Genomic DNA, 24,060 nt, shown 5'->3' with positions numbered 1-24,060 from the left:
ATTTGATAGTGCTTGGAGGTGCTCCGTGCGTGCATACAACTGTTCCTTCCTTCGTCCGTGTACAATATTCAAAGATACAGCATTATGCAGGCATGATTGAGCGAAGAAGGTCCATGTATTAAAATCAAATGGGTAGATAAAAATGAATCCTTGATCAAGGATGTTTTTCTGAGTGGTAAAATTGGGATTTGTTCTTAAACAGAGTATGCAAGGACTTGAATCCTGTAAATAAAAGGATCCCCTGATAAGGACAAAGAACTATCTGCCACCATAATAGTCATTGAGGGGTGTTAAAAAAGAAAAAAAAATATGATGTAACGTATATGTATGTGAGAAATATGTGTACAGGCCTAAAATCCTCAGTTTTATTATTATTTTATGAGGTAAATGCCTTGGTCCACATATACACACACATAGTATATGTTTACGTAATTGGCTGTAGTGTGCGGGGATGTGAGGCAATTTTCACGTGAGTAAATGTCAATGTATGGTCATTAGTGAACAATTAAAGGCTTCACTACTAAATCCAATGGAAATTAGAACTATATCTCCCTACAAAGAAGACCAAAATTGCATTGTCTCTTTAGATTAAATAAATTAAAATAAAGTGCTTCATTATTCTTCAGTGAATTAATTTATATGAAATCATTTATTACATTCGACAATATTATGCACTTCAAACAATGTTAACGTCTATGGAAATTATAATCAATAGAAAATTATTTTATCTTGCATTTAAGAAAATTGATGAGTTTATACAAATATTATTTAAGATATGAATATCAATCGAGAAAATATATTTTCTTTTTATGGACCTATTTTTCATACGGACTACTTTATTTGTGGCTAAAGACGACTCGTTGGAATCGAAACTTTGAATAAATTGAATGCATTATACTTATGATTCGATTTCAACGTTATCGAAAGTTATTCCAAGAATATTTTTATTCTATTTTTAATGTTACAACATGCAAAAAATGTCACATATCGCTCACTTTTTTAATCTCTGGAATTAAATATTTCATTTTGAGGTATACTAGTATAATATTGAATCGTCATTGAATTCAGGAATCTTAATCGATTTCAGTCTATTATAGGTAGTGGAAGATTAATTACAAATTGTCTTGGCCCAATTCTTATCTCATAAACTATTTAGAAAAAATGAACAAATGAGTTGGGGCAAAATTAACTTTTTTTTGAAGAATATAAAGAAATTATATTGAGATCTGAGTCTTTTTGCAAAGCTTAATACAATATGCAGTTTTTGGCTCAAATTTTATAATATATATAGGGTATTGTAATTTAGCTGTAGTATAAATTCCAATATTAGTAATTTTTTAAGACAACTCAATTTTGATCTCTTTAACTTAACCTTGATTTCAATCACTAATATCTCAGTAAATACTTAGCTGAATAACTCCATTGAAGTCTTAAATTAGCCACAAACAATTATTTAAGAGTTTAAGAATGTAAACTAATACTTTTATTGCAAAAAAAAAAATACTCCTAAGTTGTAAATTCAGAAAATGAGTCACATTTCAGGATTTGGTGAACTAATCACCATTAAAATAGTCGTAGTTGATGTAACATTAATAGAAGATTCCCTATTTCCTTTCTGTTTTTTTTTTTTTTGTGGAAAAAACATTTGGATCCATTTTGAATTTTTTATTCCGCCTGATATCCATATCAGTCAATGAAAGGAGTTTTAAACAGGTGCAAATAAGATAAAAATTTGTACTTGTTCAGTTGAAAAATAAATAATGAAATTAAGTTACCATTTTAATTACTAAACAATTCATGCAGAATAATTTGAATATGTTTTATAAGCAATATGATAGGTTTTATTTGTTCACATAACTTGTTTCCCACATATAATAATTTCAAAAGAAGTGATGCTCAGAGAATATAGTCAATTTTCAAACTAAACTATCTGAATTGTTAAATTGTTAAAGTGGTAGTTAATTTAATTATTTATAAGTTTTGTAATATTAATACAACTAATGGTTTAACTAAACCATTGGCTTTGGTTTGATATACATTCTAAAAATAACCATTTATGAACCATGAATGAATATGTCCTGTAAGTTGGTGTAAAATCTCAAAATTTGCTTAAGTTTATAACATCAAACACTTAAATGTGAAATGTGGGCGTCACTCCAAAATTTTCACAATTGGATTAATTGGACTTTTTCCAATCAGTTATTCAGATAATTTTTAATTATTTAAAACATTTACACTGCTTACCATTGATTTGAATACTATTAGTTTATTCAGTTTGAATAAATTTTGGATAGATTTAGAGATAGTGTATAAATATATTAAATGTATTCTTAAAAATCCCAGCTACATCCCTCTGCACCAAATTAATAAACTTCGTGAGTTATAACTACATTATTCCGTCATGGGTATTATGTCTTTAAATTCCTATCCTCAAAATGTTTGATATTTTTCGACTTCCAAGTCTCTTTGGTTGATTGAGAAATATTTGTATATATCTGAGGTAAACTAAAGTCTTTTATCTATTAAGTGGCAAAATCTTATCATGCTAGATTTAATTGCACTAGTCATAATTTTAATATAGAGCTATAAGTAGAAAGAAGGAGCTTTTGAGGTCCGCCGTAGTCATGGCATTGGTTAATAATGGAGGTGAAATCTCCAATTCAACGATTGTTTTAACCTTAGGAGTGAATTTACGGACTGTTCAGCGTATCCGTAAGAAGCTAGAGGACACCTAGGATGTTGATGCCACCATAGAGAGGGCACCCAAGGAGAAGGGCGTCGACAGGAAGGTCAGGGACACCGACTTTGTCGACAAGGTGAAGAAGATGGTTGAGGATGCCCCTACCAGGTCCATGAAGGCCATGGCGAGGGACCTGGACTGTGTATCTGAGGATTTAAGGTGCAGGAGCTACAAGATGCAGGTGGGCCAGATATTGACCCAGAAGGCAAAGGACAACAGGCTGATGAAGTCAACAAAATTGCTCAACAAGCTCAAGCACCCAAAGCAGCCTGGGATGCTGTGGGTTTGTTCTGATAACCCCTGCACCAGCCATGTGTGTTCATGGTGTTCGGGGGGTCAGCAGTGAAGGTCATGTTATGCCTCCACACATATTTGAAACGGGTCTAAAGCTCAATACAGAGGTCTACCTGGATGTTATGGAGAAGGTGATTCTGCCCTGGATCCAAGGGGTGGCCGTAGACAGGCCCTGGGTGTGGCAACAGGACTCAGCACCCTGCCATGTGTCCAAAATCTCCATGCAGTGGTTAACCGAGAACTCGTTATGACGTCGTAACCAAGGATTTGTTGCCTCCAAACTCTCCCGACCTTAATCCTTTGGACTATTTTGTCTTGGGCTATGTCGAGAGACATACCAACAGACATCCCCATAGCACCAAGGCCAGCCTGATGGACTCCATCAAGGAGGTATTCGGCAACATGGACAATGAGATGGTCAGAAGAGCCTGCGTCCGGTTCAGAGGCCGTATTGAGGCCGTTATTGATGCCAACGGTGATTATATCGAATGAATGGCTACTCTATACCTATATGCTCGTCATAGTTAAGAAATGTATATTTTGTGTTGTTTTTTGTAGAAAAATATTTTGGCGACAATTTGATCCCCACTCCCTGTATAAATGTACATTTTCCATAGAATGACCCACACATATACAAATATATGTATTCAAGTAGAAGAGTAAATTTGTAGACTTTAAAAAGCTCCTGATCTATGATAAGATTTAATTAAATCTAAAGAAACATTTCAAAAATAGATATCATAATTAATTTGTATACTATCAATCATATTCATAAGAAGTATTTAAAACAAGCTTTGGTTTCTCAAAGGACAGACGTATCCCTTAGGTTGAATTGAATCAATCCTCTCGTGTGTTTTGTATGTGTGTAAGACGTTATCTTGACCAGATTAAAGTATACTCTCTTAATTGTAAGCTGCAGAAGTATCAATAACCGTAACACGAACCAAATGAATATTCTTATATCTAGGGATGAGATTTTTGTAGAAAGAGATACACATTTTATTGATAGGAAAAGGAAAAATAGATTGGTGCATGTGTTTCTTCTTTTTTTTAAATTTTTTTATAGATCATCGCGGTGTTACCATTTTCTCACTGAAATAAGAATTCTTGCATGTTTTTGGTCTAAATCGTTTTGAAAATGCAAAATATAATAAGTGTATATGTATTTCAATATAACTGTAATATTTTTCCTACACTAATGCAATTGGAAATGTAGAAAGTTCTCCTCTGTATTGTAGTAGTTCATTTTCATCCCAAAATCATTTAACAGATAGCTTATGTTAACAAGAGTAATAATATGTGAAAACTTGCAGTGCCGTTTATATTGATAAAAACATATGCAAGGATGGATCTATTTTGTAGATCGTGAGAGAGAGACAGATTCTTAAAATGCTGGGTCTTTCTTACATGCGGAGAAAGAATCAGAAAAGGAATATCAAGGGTGGTAATTTATATAAAGAAAATATATCACCATTGCCTGAGAAGCCACATGACTCTATACCAAGACAATCATCGAATTTGGGGACTGTCGTCCCATTGATCAAAAATATATTCTGCCCATATCAAACTCTTTCATATACTTATACACGAATTGTAATGAATAATTCCATTCACAACAACAAATGGATCAGCATGGATGTGAATGCCAAGTAGGAGCAAATCTCTCTGATATTTTAGATCCAATTTTGGGACACTTTGGTTAAGACAAAAATAAACTCTTTGTATGCGGTATTTGTCGAATCAATGTGGAAAGTATGGACCATTTTAGTGCTCATATGCTAATTAATCACGAATAGACAGAATCCTCCACAGAAGCTCCAGTCAATGTGTATATGAACAAAGTAGTAAACCCAAATCCAAATTCCAAAAATATTTGTGAGATTTATAATATTTGTGATGTGTGTGAGGAAGTTGTTCTCAAAGAGCTAATGGATGTTCATCAGTGCTTTGTTCAAGAAGAAATTGTGTAATTATATAATAAATTATTATATTATACTCAATTGATTAGTTTTTTTGGGGTAAAAAGACTGGCTTTTAATATTTAAAAAAACCAGGGGCATAATTTAGTAATACAATAAGTCTTGCTCCCCTTTCTCATTCCGCTCTACATAGATCCCATCCCAAATTATATTTAAAAAAAGGATGTACTCTTATTTATTTACATAATTAAAACTACTTCGTCTAGGTTTTTTTTTTAAATGATGAAAAGTCACTGAATGGTTCAATAAATGTACTTACTATATTTAAGAACCTTTTCACCTCAGGTGCAACATCATTAATTGCAAAAAAAAAAAAAATAAAGAAAAGAAAAAAAGTAAATTTTATCATAAGCTTAATGATGTTTACCCATAACACGAGGGATAAAATATGTGAGTTGAATATTTAAAGAGTCGTAGTCTTACTTTTTCTTTCTAATTATTGCAGTTTATTGGCAAACACCATACAAATAAAGACGTGGAATTAATTGTTCAAAACATAATTTTTACAGACGTTTTCGTTTTCCGAAGAGCCACTAAAACCAAGGTGTGGCAGCCTATACACGTCCTTTATCAAGATATCTACATTTATATCCGTGGGGAAGAAAAATATTTATAACGTGATATAAATCTTCAAATATCATTAAAATTATTGGCAAGCGTCTTTAATAATTATATAATCATTAACAATAAAAATAAATTACCAATTCCTTCCCTACTTAGAATTCAGAGAATGATATAAAAAAATCAGGACGAATCCATTCATGATTTTTAAAAGCTATAGTATAATACGTACAATTAACGTTGATGGATCACAGATGATGAGTTTTCTAAAAATATCCTAGAAAGTTGAGTTCTAATATGATGGACGCCAACATAAATGCAAGCTAGATTTGTTTTCGTAATATTTGTATTCTTCGACCAATTAGCGTCAATTTTTATCATTCAATTATTTTTATTAATATTATGAAGGCCCTGCAAATTGCACTTAAGTAGCTGAAATTGATTGCTACTATTCAATAATAAAAGAACGAGAAATTGATAGATTTGATTTGAAAGGCCATATCGGGACCAATATAAGTCGCTTTACTCAATTAAATATTCTAAACTATAGCTACAACTCTTTGGTGTATTAACTCCTCTCATAAATTTGAATAAAAAATCATTTAATGGAATCAAATAGATCTGAAATACAGAGCTGTATGTACCGGGCAAATCGTTATTATATACTCATCTCTAATATACAAATTTTGAGAGGTTCAGAGGGAATTTTTTTATAATGTTCCTATCTGCAATGTAGCAAAACACATAATTAGCTGTCGGCTGCTAAGAAAAACATTGTCCTAGTCGCCACCATGATTACACAGTACGAAAGAGAATTGAGATTGCAGCTCTCCTCCGTGCGGGATTGTCCTAGGCAAGAAACCCTCCTTGTCCGCCAACCGCCCGAAGTTGGCCTCCAAGAAAAACCCGAATTCCTCAATTGTTGACATGACTTCGAATATGAACAAGCAATATTCTAATATTCCGCTACCCATTTAGACAGAATAGTAGAGAAAAGTCTTTTCTGATGTGAAAACCTTTATTTTTGACCCTGTTTTCAACAGGCAGAATGATCGAGTGGTGACATTTGTGGATGTAGCAGAGGAGCACCGATATGTCTACATTACCAACGACCTTGTTTCAGTGATAATTGAATTCAACAGGAAGGCCAGTAATCCCGTGTGTTTCCCTGTAAGATACAGACTGAAAGCTGATGAGTACGTCAAAATTGAGGACACCAAAGTTTCAAATAGATCAAATTCATCGTAGGTAAATATTCCTGGGAGTTCCAACAAGATTGGAGCATCTGTCAACATCCTAAAGATCATCCAAGAGTGGCTCCAAGCCAACATGAATTTCTGGGCAAAAGACTTCTGGCTGTCGTAGAGCCCGGACATCAACCCTTTAGACTATTCCATCTAGGCACACGTATAGTCCAAGTCCTGCAGGAGACGCCACAACAGCAACTGCATCCTGAAAACTTCCTTTAACAAGGCCTGGCCTTCATGATCGACGATTATATCGAGAGGGTCTGTAGCAGCTTTCGCCACCGCTTGGAGTTCACCATTAATTATTAAGGTAGATACATTGACCAAAACATGGTCTTTGAGTTTCAATTAATATTTAATAAACTTGCTTCCTAATTCACTCGGAACCTACCATGGACTTCAATACTTTGTGTGTTAAAATGGGCAAACAATAATGATTGGCCCAGTATATATAATGTAAAAAAATAATTTGAGAGTTTCTCGTTTTTTATATTTTTGTTCAAGATTGTTTTTATGTTGGCAATACCATTATAATTTGAGAGAAAGAGGGACGAAACAAGACAATGCCTTTTCTCCTCACGTGATGTGTTTAATGGGGTAATGCGATAATAAAAAGAAAGAATTCAATCTATACACATTTATAAGCATATGGAAAAAGAGCTATTACCTAGATACAACCGTATGTTTCTTTTGAATATATTTATGAAATAGGTATGCATAAGTCAATCATTATTATTGAAGGCCGGTCAATCAAGGGCTATGCACATATAAAGTTAATTGTGAATTGCTTTATGGAATTGATGAGTCATCTACAAATCAATAAATTAAATATGTCGAATAAATCGAAATAAAAAGGAGATATAAAAAGGGAAAATTACGTCGAATGACTCGGTTCTAACCACAGTAACAAAGTAAGAAATCAATCAACGATGATACACAAAGAAAGAAATTGTTGCTATATATGAGGTTCATCAGTAGAAAAGCAATCTTGTGCAAAATTTAACCAATTTAATTTTTTAACGGATTAATATTACTCTGTTTGTTAGCAGAACTACAATAAAAGTAACGGAGCTAGAGTAAGAGGCCATTAAATTTTGAGAGGTCAAGGTCACTGCCGCAGAAAATGTTACAAAAATATAATTGATAATAAATTTGGAACAATTTGATGTACAGAGCTCAAATTGGTTGTCATTATGCAAGTTTAATAAAGATGTAGCAAAAAGTTCAAGATTAAGTTTAAAGGTCCAAAAATTAATATTCATCATAACTTTTGAACAAATTCAGATACAGAGCTGAAATCCTCTCTTTTTGACAAACAATACATATACATAAATAACACATATTGAAGTATAAATTAAATTACATTTGCTCAACATTGCAATGTTTGAACTTAAACATAGAGAATAAAATAAATTTTATTTATGGTTTTTTAATTTTTTTCAAAAAAATGTAATATTTGAATCTTTTTTACAAAAAATATACTTGTTTTGCGAATATCTATGGATTTTGGATTTTTTTTTCAAAAAATTAAATTTTCTTTGAATGGTTATTGATTTTTGAACTTTTATTCTAAGAAATTAAATTTTTTGTGAATATCATTTATTGTATGTATGACAAAGTTTAATTTTACAAAAAAATTTCAAAAAATTAAATTTTCTTTGAATAGTTATGGATTTTTGAACTTTTATTCTAAAAAATTTAGTTTTTCTTGAATAGCTGTGGCTTTTTGAAATAGATACCAAAGAAGGTTTTGGATTGAAAAAAAAAAAAAAAAATCCAAATCCAACCCCCACACCCTCAAAATCCTGTGGACACCCTGTATATTATTCTAATATTGGAATTCAATCAATTTTAATTTTAAACAAATTATTGGGGACCCTCCCCTAAACCCCCAATAATCAGAACCCATCGTTGACTGTACCCCCTCCACCCTGGTTTGATTTTCAAACTCAACCTCTGTGTAGAAAAAAGCTTCTTTCATGCAAAAATAATTGGATAACATCGAGTTTCTATTTAATTTACATATGTACTAATATTGTATTGTAATAGGGCATCATTATTTCCCTCAACACAATTGGCAATAAATAAATGACAACTAATATCATATTCCATTCTGCTCGAGGATTCATTGTTTGATAATATATGTACATACATGTATATACTTATAGATAGTACATGCATAAGTATACATACATATTTGGATACTTTCCAAGACAAGCATAAGACTAAGAATAATACAAAGAATCACACTTATTTGTACATTATACCGTCAAAAATATCTTGATTTCAGTATGAGACATGAGTTCTTTTAAAAATAAAATAATTCTATAAAGTATAAATAAAAGTTTCTTTGAGAGTGGATCCTTATGGTGATGCACAAACAACTTGAAGGAGTGTCTCTTCCTCTCTCTCTATCTTTATTTCTTTGATAATTATAATCAAAACATGTTCATCAAACAACGAAGAAAATGGTACATAAAAATATGTTTTTTATACAGGGACAGACAACATAATAAAAGTTCAATTTTTGTATCCTAATGATAACTACACATTTAAATTTTAGTTTTACAAAGTTTTAAAAATCATATCATATTGATGACGTCCACCATTGTCAATACACCGAACTTTGGTATTTTAATGTGATTTAAGGTGATTTTCATCTTTTGTTTCTTTTTAAATAACTCTTCATCGAGAGTTATTTTATACAGAAAGATGTAAAATTTAATTATAATTAATTGAAATTCATAGAGTTGGATGATAAGTTGATTAAATAGTTAGCTTTTGGCGATTTTGCAAAGTCTATTTAGGTTGGGGCTTCCACAATAAATCCGATTCCAATTACCCGATTTCAACAAACTGTACTAAATTAGTATTCTTACAGAACATTAGATCGGATGATACCAACATTGGCTTGCTTGTATGGTTATCTGTGGAATAATTCGCCCTTAAATAATTTTGCATATCTCAAATGATGTAAATGAATTGAAAAAATTGATTTTTGCCTATGTGAAATTGAAGCAATTGACTGATTTTCATCCATTGCATTAATAACAACTCAAGAAATAAATTGTAATTAGTTTTAAATTTATAGCATTTTAATTTAATCCATATTTATTTACAAAGGCAAACACGCGTTCTTCCAAAACATGAAAGTGACTCACTGTTTTTCCAAAAAAAACTTTAACTATTTCTGCAATCTGATATCCACGAATGATAAATAATGAATTTATGTTGTCGCAATCTTTGAATACCACACAAAATACAAAATGAAGAAATTTTGATTGGTGAGATGCTAAATCAATTCATCAAGGCGGATTTAACCTGCATTCCAATTAAACTGTCTTCTAACGACAATAACAATGTATCCAACTAAACATTATAGGTACATACGAAGATAATGTAATATCGTTTTAAATGAAACATTACTTGACTCTATGTGGCAATTCATATCTACTCCCAATTTCCTCCTTTAAACAATGAAATGTCATAGTTAAATAATGACATGTAAAGTACTGATTTTTTATACTAATTAGTAATTGTAGTGTTTTAAATTTGCCAGTATCTTGGTACTACTATAGTTAGTACAGGTATACCGAACAAGACAAGTATATACATGCATTACATGCAACACCGGATCCATAGTAAAAGTCTTCTCATCCAAAAGTACAACCATGTCGGCTATATTTCACTTCCTTTATTTTAAGAGCTTTTTGACCCTCTCAAGCCTTTTCTTACACTGTTTTTGGTACAATCTGGGCCTTTCAACTCTTCTGAGGGATTTGCCACCTATTTTTTTTTTCCACCCCGAGATCCTTTACAATAGATGTGATGGTGTAGTTTGGGTTGGCGATTGTGGCCTCCTTGTACCTCGCTGGATTCACTTTTTATTTTCTCCCACTTCCTCTGCGTCGCTTAAAGTCCAGGCCAGCTTCCATGCGCTTTTTAACGTTGTAGACGGTCAGACTTGAGCTGTTGAGCGATTTCTTTGGTGGAGACCTGTGTATTGAAGAGAGCGTAGATCTTTTCTAGTCAACACTTAAACAACTTGTACTAACGTAATGCATAAAAAAATATTCACAATCCTCGTAACTTTTTGTAAAAATTCACAAAACCTCTTTAGTTAATCTAGAACCCGAGATATAAGGCCACAAAGTTTTGGGGAATTTTTTCTCGACGACCCGCTATATTTTGTACGACTCTAACGATGACCTCCAGAATATTGTCAAAGGAAATTGTCCTACGTAAAATTACCATCTTTGAAAATTACCTACAATTGTACTATATGTGTAGTGATTCAACTACCGATCTGTCCAACTTGTGCTAGATTTTATGGGATAGGGGAGGCTAAACCTCTGAATATCTCAGATACTAAGTTTAAAAATAAAACAACGTTGAAAACAAATTTTACAAATACCTCACTTCCAAAACGAAAAATTTGATGCTATTATGTTTTATAATGATAGTAAATATCAAATTTTTTATTTTAAACAGTATAAAAATCATATCAGATAGGTGACTTCTCGCATTATCCATAAACTGAATAAATCAAACTTTGGTATTTTTATACCGGGCAATTGTTTTATTTATGTTTAAAGAACTTTTCATCGAGAGGTTTTTAGAATAATAGTTATTTATACAAAAAATTCAAAATATAATCAGCAACATTTATTAAATAATTAATTATTGACAATTCTGCAAACATCTTTAAAAAATTGTGTTGGTTTAAAAAAACTGCATCCCAATAAAACTTATTTATGCTCAGTATTTTTGAAAAAAATCGAAAAACTGTTGAACCCAAATAGTAGCCGTCGAAGCTGCCTGTCATTGTAAAACAGTATTGGGAAATGAGGAGGGATCCTTTATGTTTCTTGAAGTAGGGGTGGTTGTTTTGAATTGCCTCGAGCGCCCAAATTTATGCTACACGTAGGTGTCAATGTCATAGTAGTACGACATCTTCAATCCTATAATTTTACACTTATGATCTTTTATTCTCTCGATCGTTTTTGGATCTCTTTTAATGGTCTCTCTCCACTTCACCCCATCAAACACAAAAGTTTTGTAGCGTGGGTTTTAATAAAAAAATAATAATAGTAGATTTGGAATAAAGTTCCCGGACTCTCGTAATACATGAAACTTCATGCAAAGGATGTGCCATTAAGAATAGAAACAAGCTCGGAGCCCAGCTAATCAAGAGGATAGAAGTGCTGTTGAATTTATTTATTGAGTTTAACAAGTATTCTAGCAGGGAGGTTGATTAAGTGGAGAGGGTTTAATCTTCAGAAGAGAATTGACGTTTATAATATTTAGGTTGTGATATCGATACTGAAACATCTACTGCATCTTTAAGGATGACTGAAAATGCCATAATGGAAGCAAAAAACAAAAAAAATGGTAACCAAGATTGCTTCATAAAAGTTATTAGGAAGCTATTGAAAGACCCAAAGCACAACTAGGTGGAGGAATTTTTCTTCTGTCCAAAATAATCACCAGAATATATATGAAAATAATTTTAAATATGAAAAACTACCCATCCTTGGAATGGAGGAGTTCAATCACAACAACGAATATTCCAGAATATTGATGGGAACAAATCTCACTAAGGCAATCATTTGTGTTATTTCTCAGGATTGGGTTGATGCACAAAGAATCATCTGAAATTGTTTATTTAGTTATATATTTTTATATTATGAAATCCATTTAGTCATATCTGCTTCTGGTTAGAAGATATCAAAAGAAGAAGACAAACTTTAAAAAAAAACCCGTATGTTTTCATAACTTAATCGTACTTGGGCCACCTCGTAAACTTTTTCATAATTGTTAATAATTCATCAGTCTTTGTTTTTTATGTAAATGAATATTTTTAGTTTACTCTAAGTGTTTAACAATTGTGAGATTTTCTTGAGAGCAAAAATACATATATATATATATATTTGGCGATTATTTGTTACTCTTTTTTTAGGATAAAAATGACTTAACTGACATGCAAACATCCAGAAAAACTTTTCCTTATTAATATAAGTATATGTAAAAATAAATAAGGATATAAAATGAAAGATCTTGCCGTGTGGAAGATCGTCAAAATGCCCACGCAAATCTTTGAATTTCATATTTCTATGTATTGTCTGCTAGGTCATGCATGTATGTATTTCTTTTTATGGTTTGCTAAATTTATCTCCACTTTTTTACATGCTTCATATGATCTATTCAGAGATTTGATTGCTACAATTTATAATATAATATGTTCCTTATAAATGATGTATAATAACTATGCAAAAATAACAAACAAGCAAAACAATTAAGTAAAGAGAGATTTTGCAATTATTCGGATTGTTATTATTAATTTACAATGTCTGCTTCCTTCGGATACCATAAGTTATTCGACCAATTAGATGATATATATAAAGACAAGACCTCACATACAATTTGGATTCTAATGAAGGATATGTTATCGATTTCTTTCTCGAGATTACGTTTTCCCAGCATTCTTCTCGATTTTACACCTATAGAAAATCCTGCATTTTATTATTTTATAATATACGATTCATTTAATCATATGTAATTCATAGTGTTGACATTTTTGTAAAGAAAAAGACGCGGAGACTCAATTGAGACCCTTGTTGATATCAGCTGCATGTTATATTATTTGGAACTAAGAACATGAATAACTGGTATAATGGGTATAATCCTTTACATTTAATAGAGCATTAGTGCTAGGGAAATATTCTTACTATATATAAATTGATATGCATTTTTTAAAAGAATTTACACCAACATAGGTGGGAATGCTTACTTTAGAGGGAGATGTTAACACATTGACGACCTATTAAATATTGAAAAAAAATGAGAAAAGAGCACACGCTACAACTGAATTTTCTTTTCAAATTTCTATATATAGTGTTTTCATAACAAACGTGTAAACTTTAATAATTCATTAAGTTAAACATTGAGTACATATGAAAATTGAATGGCCCTCGGTATAGCGTAAAATCTCCTCCTTAAACTCAAATTGATTTGCTTATCTCAATTTGTTTCAAAGTTATGTTCAATTATGGATTGTTAATCATTTGTGTTACTTTGACCTTTAATATAACCTCTCAAAATTGAAGAGCCTCTTACTATAACCAAATATCAGTTTGATCAAAATCTTTTTGGCGTAATCCAGCAAATAAAAAGAGCCAATAATATAAACTCCATTCTGCTTCGTTGGTAGAGTTAACGAATAACCACTCGTTTGTAAGTGATTACGATTTATGCTTTGCAAATAACGAGGTAGTAGTATCCTAAAGAAATGATACCCAACAAAAGAGGACCCATGTGTGCTAAATAACAGCCTGCACACTTTCGTCATTATGATAAAAATGAGAATTTAGAATACAGGGCTAAGACTAGCTTAAAATTTCTTATTTATTTTTAAAATATATTATAAAAAACTTAAATTTCACAGTATTTATTATTTACTAACAGGATTCCGATTTTTCCTGGAGCTCAGCTCAACACTAAGTACACTATCAGGGAATCCCTGGAAGTGACAAAGTTAAAGGCCTATCCACACACGTTTGAATGTTTATTGACCTTATGTGTATATCCATCAAATTAAAAAATATATATATATAATATCGGAGACTGTTACTCTTTGTTGTGAATCGATTCCTGTCAAATTAACTAGTAAATTACTTGCTAATATGTATTGCTAAAGAAACATATCACAGTGTTATCTCATCAACATACATTTTGTGTTGTCAGCTGTTGATTTGTCTACTCCTGACAAATATTAATGTTTAAAATGTTAATTTGTTGAATTTGGATATACTATTGTACAGCCTGAACAAATCCTTGCTAGTGAGTTAAAAAGAGTCCTAAGTTGGGGAGAATGCTCTAATTGGCAAGCTACTACAAAATTTTAAGCATTTTTTCTTTGCATTTAAGGTTAAGAGGTATATATATATATATATATATTTCATTGAGAGAAACGTCAAATTTCAACTATTTTCAGCCCAAATGTGTTATACATTTGGTAAATATGTACATATGTGGTTTGTCAATATACAAGGACTATTTAAAAAAAAAAGGCCTCTATTGTATTTTAACTCTTCAACGAATAATAATTCCAATAAATAAAATTATTCTAATTAATCCTTCAAAGGTGTTGCAAATAACCCTTGCAGTTCGTCTGATCGATTTTAGTTTATATTTGAAAGGGTCTATTGGATACAAATTAAGTAAAATATATCCAATGAAATGAATGCCCTACCTCTTTTCTTAAGTAAACAAACATACATTAACACTCCGTATAGTCCATATTTTGTGATAGTAGGGTTTCAATTACCTAGATAGGAAAAAAAAAAAAGTTAGTTAGTTAGTAGCGTTGACAGTTTCTCAGATATTCTTTTTTAAACAAAATAATATACGACCATCTATTTTAAGCAGCTTTCAAATTTAGAATTGTTACAAAATAGGAAACCTGCACTAAGCGGTCCCATTTCTCGTTCCACTTGCCTGAATGATTAATACTGGTTTGACTATAAATGGAAATATAAATTGAGTGAGTAGTGAGCCTCAGCTTGGGCATCTCTGTTCTAAACTATAATTCACATTGCTGACTATCCCAAACCATTCCAGATACTTGAATATAAATCCCATAATTGATGGAAATATTATGAAGCAAATTAATAAAATGTAAATTTATGAAAAAATTATTTCTGTGTTAACACACCACCTAAATAAAATTGATGTTATCACTTATCAAAAACTAAAAAATCTAATAAAATACACGCACACCCAAAAACCCATCTGTCACGGCTCGAATATATTATATGAAAACAAGATAAAGATATTCACAGAATTTATAGAGTATTGTTACATTTCTATAATCATAATAATTGAGATTTAAATCTATGAAATCCCTTCAAATCCCCTTATCTATCTATATACGTATATTTTGTTCAAATATGTGCGTAGTTTGAGCATCTTAAGAGCCCATCGGCATTTCATTATCTTTTTTTTTTTTCACATGCTAAGTACATCAAAGACTTTACTTACATTTATTATATCTCTTCATACATTTTTTTAAAAGACGGGTGTATAGCATTGGGGGATTGTGCAATCAAGAAATTTGCTCCAATTTTATTTTTTACTAATGCATAGACATGTAATTTGGTTTTTCATTTTCAGGGAAATAAATTTTTAAATTTTGGGATCCTGTTGGTAAATAATAACTACTATGAAATGTAAGGATATCTTTTTATATTTTACTAGAATTCATAAAATTTGAGTTATTATTAATCATATACTCTCAGTTTCATTTTATTCATTATTAAGGATGTAATTATTGAATTAAGAGCACGCCTTTGAGTAATTTAGAAAATTATATGCCCAAATTTTTAAAGTGCCATGTATTAATTTTTTGATTAGTAAAATATAGTTCCATTCCTAAGTATTTATTGTAACATGCACTTTTGATTCCTTCAATCTAAAAAGATATTCAATTAAATAAATTAGGGCATTTCATTATGTGATAATGAGATACCGTTTGAGTATTAAGTGAGTTGAAAAATTTTCACTTAATTAGGTGAAAAATCTGCACTTTTGCAAAAAAATCTTATTAATTGAACAGTGATGGTTTTATCGGTTTATGGGGGATGAGTACATAAGGATAATTTTATTTCAGATTCGAGTAGAACTGGATATTTACTAGTTTTGAAACAAGGTCTGAGACAAAAAAAGGAAAGAAAAAGAAGTTCTGTCTTGAGTGATTATTTCCGGACCAATGTCCAGAACATGGACTAAAATTTTACTTTTTTTTTTAAAAAAGGTTAGGGTACAATTTTTTTATCTTTTCCTAGAAAAAGGTCATTTTCTTCCTCAAAGAAGTAGTTTTTATATTTTAAAACGACATTAATCCAATAGGAAGTTGTACCGAATTAGATAAGACTATAACGGTCTCATAGCGGTCAAGGATTTACAGACTAAAATCCAAAAATAAAAACTAAGTGGGGAATAATATCCCCTAGCAATTTGTAGACAAATAGCCTTAATTACAAAGAACCTTCCGACGTATAAACATAATAATGCACTAATGTGACTAAATAATTGATGAGCATAAGCAATGGCCGTTCACTTTTTGAAAGACAATAACAATGAAAAGTTGCGTGATTGTCACCAATAAATGACGTCATTTCTTTTAAACTAACATCCCCTCTATATTTTCCATTTTTAATTGAGTTACAGAGATTATAGTGATGCCCAAGAGCTATTACAACAAAAAACTTTATTACAGCTATCCTACTGTTCCCCTAAACATGATTCAAATTGTCATGGTGTTCAAGTTATTATTCAGTTTTATTTATTTAACAATACAGAAAATCATATTTTTTTTATCTATGGTCATCACCTGAGTAAGAGTAAAACGTAAATAAATATCACAATTTTGAAATGATAAAAGGGAAAACGGTTAGTGTTATCATTTTATAATAATTTCCCTTCACTAATGTTGTTATAAATGTTGAAGGGTCTTAATTTATTAGCACCATGAGTCACGCTCCCGCCTTCTCCTTGCACTCCTAGAAATCCCGACCCCAACTAGTAAGTAATAAATAATGAGTGTAAAGAAAGAACTAACTATAAGGATGAGAAAATGGAAAAAGGTTTGCTCTTTTTTTTTATACATTATTAATAAGTCATGGTGTGTTAAAATCTCCCTCTAAAACAAAATTCTCCTTAATCTTTGGTGTAAATTGTTTTAAAACTGCATAATGAAATAAATATATGTGAATTCAAATATAATTTAAATATTTCCCCCCAATAATGATATTTTAAATGTAGAGGGCTCTCCTCTTAATAGCAGTAATGAATTTTCTTCCTCCAAAAATCACAAAACAGGCAGCTGATATTAATAAAGGTATTGATCCGGGTGTACAACCTATCTCACTCCTGCCTTCTCATCGCAGCCTTACAAAAACCTCATCTTTATTTATACAAACGTACTCATCCAAAATGGAAAAGATTCAAAATTACCCGTCGATAGTGATACATATATGTATACTACAAATTCAAACAAATACTTGTCATCAATGAAGATACGAATATTATTTTTAAATATTATAGACCAATGTACTGGTTTTTGTGGGTAATATACGAGTCTTTTTTGACATTGATATTTCAGGTTCAATTATTAACTGTACCCATACCTTTTATGTAGATATTTCAAATGAAATTTAAATAGAAAAAGAAACTGCAAACTCAAACTATAATATTTTCAAGGAGGCATTGTTTACGATATAAATATCCAAAATGGGCGTTTCAGCAGGAAATAAATAATATGTCATCAAATTAGTTCATTCAGCAAAATGTAAATCAAATAAAAAACATGATGCTTTAGGGTGTGTGTAATTTGTATTTATAGATAGCCAATAAGTCAATAATAACTTGAGACAAGACAAATTGACAAATTTCACAATTTATTTTAAGTAATCCATGCATTTATTATGTTCTTTGACCTTTTTAAAATATAAATAAATAACTTGTCAAATAAATTGTTTATGAGGGGAATTTCCTTGAAACCAATGTATGCACGAACTACATGAGACAGTATTTGCATATTATAATCAATTTCATTACCATAATATGTACACATAATATCTATTCAATTTTTGACTTTGTTGATAGGGAATTTGCATAAATTTGTCATTTTCAATTGAGGGGCGATATCAATTCAATCATCCTAGCTTAGTTATTTGTACCCTTTTATGAGAAGGGAAAGAGTTGGGGTGTCCCTTACTAGGTAATTTAAGTAATTTTTATATGCATATATGGTATGGCAACATAAAATCAATCTTGAACATAAATCAAGAAAGGGAGAAAATATATTCAGGCCAATATTTCATAGACATATTTGAGTCAGTTATAAGCTGTGGATTCAAATTAGTAAGTTAAGTTAGGATACCCAACAATTTTAACTATAGTATACAACCTTTATTTGATTTAATAAACCTTCCAAGCCAAATTTGTCAATTTTTCATTCTTTTTTTGTGTCGGTTAATTTTGGGTTCTTAAAATATAATTTGGGAGCCCCTAAAGGACCAGTAACAATAACTTGTTGATAGAAATAAACTATAATTCGTCTTTATTTTGAGAAAAATCATTCTTGCTTACTTTTGTATTGACGAGCAACATAAATACATTCATAAATTAAAATAATGCTAATAGATCATTATTATTTTCCAAAACAAATCAATAACTTTACACATTTATAATAAGGAACAAAGGCAGGCGTTGCATCATAATCACCTTAAGCATTTGACCTTAGATTTTTCGTATGCGCAAGAATAATTATTATTATTTGTTACATAAGTAAATGCCAATTCTACGAATTGGTATTTACCCCATTTTTATGAACAAACGAAATGCCAACCCCAAGAGACAATATCAATACGAATAATATGATATCATGCTCCGTGAGCCCTCAACCCATAGAAAATACCCCGTTATGACTTTTTGTCAGTCCCACACTCTAAAAGAAGAAGCTCTTTAAGAGTGAGAATTGGAATGATGTACATATGTTCACTGTATATACTATATAATGATAGCTATTAAAGTTTCTCATATACCGGGAAAATATTTTTTTAAATTTTGGGAACCCGTTACTAAATAATAAAACTGTGAAATTTAAGTATTTCTTTTTATATTTTAAGAAGATATAATCCATTGCAAATGGTAACTTTTACCCATAAATATATTCTCGATACTGATTCTCTTCATTTGATCAATTTCACTAGTTAGTGTGCAGTTAGTTTTTTAGACCCCTTTGTTCCACATAATTTATTAACTGAGAATAGTTACACTTCATATACAGCTAAATTCATTAATTTTATATAATGTATTTCTCTTTCCTGTTTTAAACACAGGTTTAATTAAAAATGATTTCAATTTCGCCATTTTTTGACATAAATAAAAGATGGAGTTCTCATCTAGATAAATTTTTTCATGTATATATGTTGAAATGTTATTTCAAGCTAATAACACGACTTTTTTTAAAAATCACGATAAAATATACATATATTATAATGGTCGCCTACACCGAATGGTTCTAAACAATAATAAAAAATAATATTGACCATTGTCAATGAGAATTCCCGCTCCCTCCTTGACTCGAGCAACACCGGGTAACCCCTCGCTAGTGTATATATATATATGATGCACACGCTCGATGCTACATGCAAAAGATATTTTATTTATATGAATACATTCTTTTTTCTTAGATTGAAAATGACTATACGGATAATATACAGATATAATTATTTATACTTCTAACAGAGGTCTTAAATTGAACCAATATTACTTTTAAAGACATTTTTACAAGAATTAGCAGGATTTTGATTTTTTTTTTTTGCAAAGAACAGTCAAATTACGAAACATTCAAACTGTATCTCATGGTTACATAATGCAATAGCCTAATTATGGAACATCATTTTAGATTTTACCTTTGCTTTATTAGTATAGGTAAAATAAGTTAAAAATACCTTATCATTTGCATAACATAATTCGTAAAAAACTTTAAATCGTTTAATTTAAATAATGCTTATATTATGAAATATTTAAGTGTGCTATTTCTCAGAAATTCCCCGTGAGTGTAAACTCCCAATAAATTTCGGGGAAACTGGAGCACAGAAGAGAACCGATAGTAGCTGTATTTATAAATAACATGTGACAAAATATGTACATTAAAACTGTGTGAGACTTTGGAATAAAGAGCATTGTCATTAATTTGATGTTACACAATATTTTGATGGCATCATTATGATTCCTATTTTTATTTCTCGTACTAATATTATAGACAAACTACGTATTATATTTATTGATACGAATCAGATAATTGATAAATGAGGACGTGTACATACATTGTAGAATACGGAGGGATGATAAAGTGAAATTATTTATAACACACATAGAAATCACTTAATGTAGTAAATACAATATGTGGCCTGTCAAAGTAAAAACAAGGTAGGGACTAATTGTATTTAAGTAAGGGGGATTGAAATTGCTAACACAAGTTGTAATAGCCTACGACCATTATGCGTGCTAATAAGAAATATTAGGGGTAAGGTAAAATATGCCAAAAAAAAACAACTTGCGTACATACTTTGTATATGCCCCATACAAGGGGCTCCCACAAAAATGAGTCTGAATTACATTTGTTTTCTTTAATGAATAATTATTGCCAATTTATAGCAAGAAATGATTATGAATAATCCATTGGACTATCCGAAAATTGACGTTAAGGTAGTAAAAATTAATCGTCTAGGTGAAAAAAATTTGAAAATTGATAGATGTTTTTTGAAAGACCATATCAGGGCCAAATTAAGTCACAAAAATCAAATTTAGTTTCTAAACTAGTAGTCACAATCTTGGGTATACCACTCATCCCAGAATTGGAATACAAAGCCTATAATTGACCAATATATATATATGTATTATGAAGTTGTAGAGACATTCCATGTCAAACCAACCAGGTCGTCTAACCCGACCATCTCAGATTTGAATGATTTTTGACATACAGGCTCAAATTTATAAGTACATTATGTCTGTGTCAAATTTCAGCAACATTTTTGAGTTATTCATCAAATTTAGATAATTGTCCTACTCCCTTTTTCAACCAAAATTTTCAGTGTTACTTTAATGTCTTATTATCGGAGATTATTGTTTCTTGTATATTTTTTTATCCAAAAAAGCTCAACTTTTGAAATGTCGGTACTTAACTATTTTGAAGTATGGAAATTCATTTCAACTGTCTTGATTTCTCTGTTATGGAATATAAGACTTCTAGGGTGATATAACGGGAATAATCTTAATATTTATCATATTTGTGTTACGACAATTTGGCACTTAACCCTCAATATGATGTACAGAAATAGGTTGGATATTTATCCTATTCCTGATCCTTGTTCAAAATTATTTTTGTGTTAATTCACCGCATATGTATCTACTATTATTTAAATCTTAAGCATTTTTTTGCGTGTGATTTTTTTTGTTCGGGGGATGATACAATAAAATTATTTATAGTATATAGAAAAATTAATGTAAATACAATTTGAAGCCATACCAAAACATAGAATGTTTTTTCTTACAATTGAGTTTGAATTATATTTGTATTCTTCAACGAATAATTATTAACAATTTATATCAACAAATGATTATGATTAATCCTTTACAGGACCTACAAAAAATCATTATTACAATTAAGGATTTAGAAATTGATAGACCATATCGAGGCCAAATTAATTTACATAAATCCAATGAAGATTTCAATCTATTCCTTAAATTTTAAAATATCTTCCCTCATCCTAAAAATTGAATAAAAAGACACATTCATCAGAATATGTCATAGACATATTCTGATGAATGTGTAAAATCTACGATACATTTTTCTTTTCTTCATTTTTGTACAAGATTGTTTCTGTGTTGACTCCGCTCTAACTATTGCAAAGTCAACGAAAATCCTCTATGAAGAAATTTTATCAGGATAACATTCTCTCACACTTGGTATTTATGTATCATTATTTATTATGGGAAGAAATACGAATATACTCTGACATTTGTATTAATTATCTGACAAACATGGTCCTTCTTGTACATACCTACCTATGTGGCGTGGCATGTACGTATAGTCTCATAGATCCTACATAGAGTAAATAAATTGATGTATATAGCATACATAATAATTGTTCTCCATTTTAAAAAGTCGTCATGTGCCTAATTTATGATTATATAGCATGTATTTTTTTCTTTTCAATTTTTGAATCATAATTCAAAAAAATAACAAATAAATAAAAACAAGGATCCGTGAGAGAAACCAAATCATGCGTAGATTTCCACTCTGTGGTTAATTCATTCTCTCTCTCTCTCTCTCCTATTGTATCCCATTATATATAAATTGTAAAAGTATTTTGTGGTGGTGAATATGCCATTGGATCATTTAAAAATACACAACAAAAGGATCATATTTCTAAATCATATAACAAGGGCGTCCCTAGGATTATATATATATTTTTGTAATTTTTTGGAAAAAATTACAAATCAACAGCTGTTCACAAAAACTTAAATTATTATTTTTTTTTTTTTCAATATTAAATTTTTTTGGGGAAAAAATTATTTAATTCATAGCTATTTTATTAAATTTCTAATATTCATAGCCATTCTTAAAAAATAAAATTTTTTTATAAAATTTCAAAATTCTTAGCTGTTAACAAGAACATTTCAAAAATCCATAGCTCTTCTCGAAAAATGATTTTTTTGGAAAAAAATTCTAAAATTAAATTTTAAATATTTTTTTTTTTAATGTAAAATATCAATTTTTTTTTGAGAATTTTTTTTTTCATTCATATCTTCTACCAGAAAATTATTTTTTTTCGAAAAAAATCTGAAAAATTAAATGGAGTTTCAAATATTTCATTTTTTTAATTTTTTTTTTAATGGGAGCTAAAATTCCTTAATTTTGGCGTAGCGTCTACAGCCCCTCCAGCCAACTCCCTGCGGACGTTCATCTATAACCTCACATCTCAATTTCTGTTTATTCTGTTTATTTACCCTTCGTTTCGGTTCTAGGTGGATTTTACAAGGAACATTTTCGCTCCCGGTAATTTTACTGGGAACATTTACACATCATCAAAACTTTGTTACAAGTCATTTTTATGCTTTTTTTAAATTATTAAATTATCCTTTTTTGTGTTGTATACCAACTATAGATCAGGAGAAGGAAAACGTTGACAAAATAAAGAAAGAAAAGTGTTGATTAGGATTAAAGATTCATGGATCTGGAATCATGAGTCTATTTTCAAAAGACTCATTGACCTGTGGCATCTTAATGATTCATAGTCGTGACCTTAGTTGAGAGTTCAAGAAACTGAAGAAAAATTCATTGATCGAACTAAAGGAATTTCAATTTTACTATTTCAACACTACAGACTTAAAGTATATTTCAAACTTAAAATATGAAAATATAAAAAGACAGTGAATATGTCTAAATCTCGTAGAGGCAAAATTACCAAATGCAAAAATTTACTAGGAAAAAACCTTAAAATAACATGTCAAACTTCTTTTTGTGTTCCATTGTATTTTTGTATTTTGAAGGACTCTCTTAACAAATTGTAATTTGTGTCAAATTATAAGCCGTCACTGCATCGATGGAAATTAGGATGGGTAGAAAACCGGTCCCCGATTTGAAAACAATTAAATTTCGGACTAC

At 30.4% G+C, this 24,060-nt stretch overlaps 1 protein-coding gene across 4 annotated transcripts in view; it reads right to left on the bottom strand.

The window, feature by feature from the left end:
* LOC121122218 (uncharacterized) overlaps positions 1-24,060 on the bottom strand; it is a 244,022-nt gene that overhangs the window by 192,322 nt on the left and 27,640 nt on the right. The window lies entirely within an intron of this gene.

Source organism: Lepeophtheirus salmonis, chromosome 7 (assembly GCF_016086655.4).
Source record: "Lepeophtheirus salmonis chromosome 7, UVic_Lsal_1.4, whole genome shotgun sequence".
Classification (NCBI taxonomy): domain Eukaryota; kingdom Metazoa; phylum Arthropoda; class Copepoda; order Siphonostomatoida; family Caligidae; genus Lepeophtheirus; species Lepeophtheirus salmonis.
This window is presented reverse-complemented; position numbering and strand designations above follow the sequence as displayed.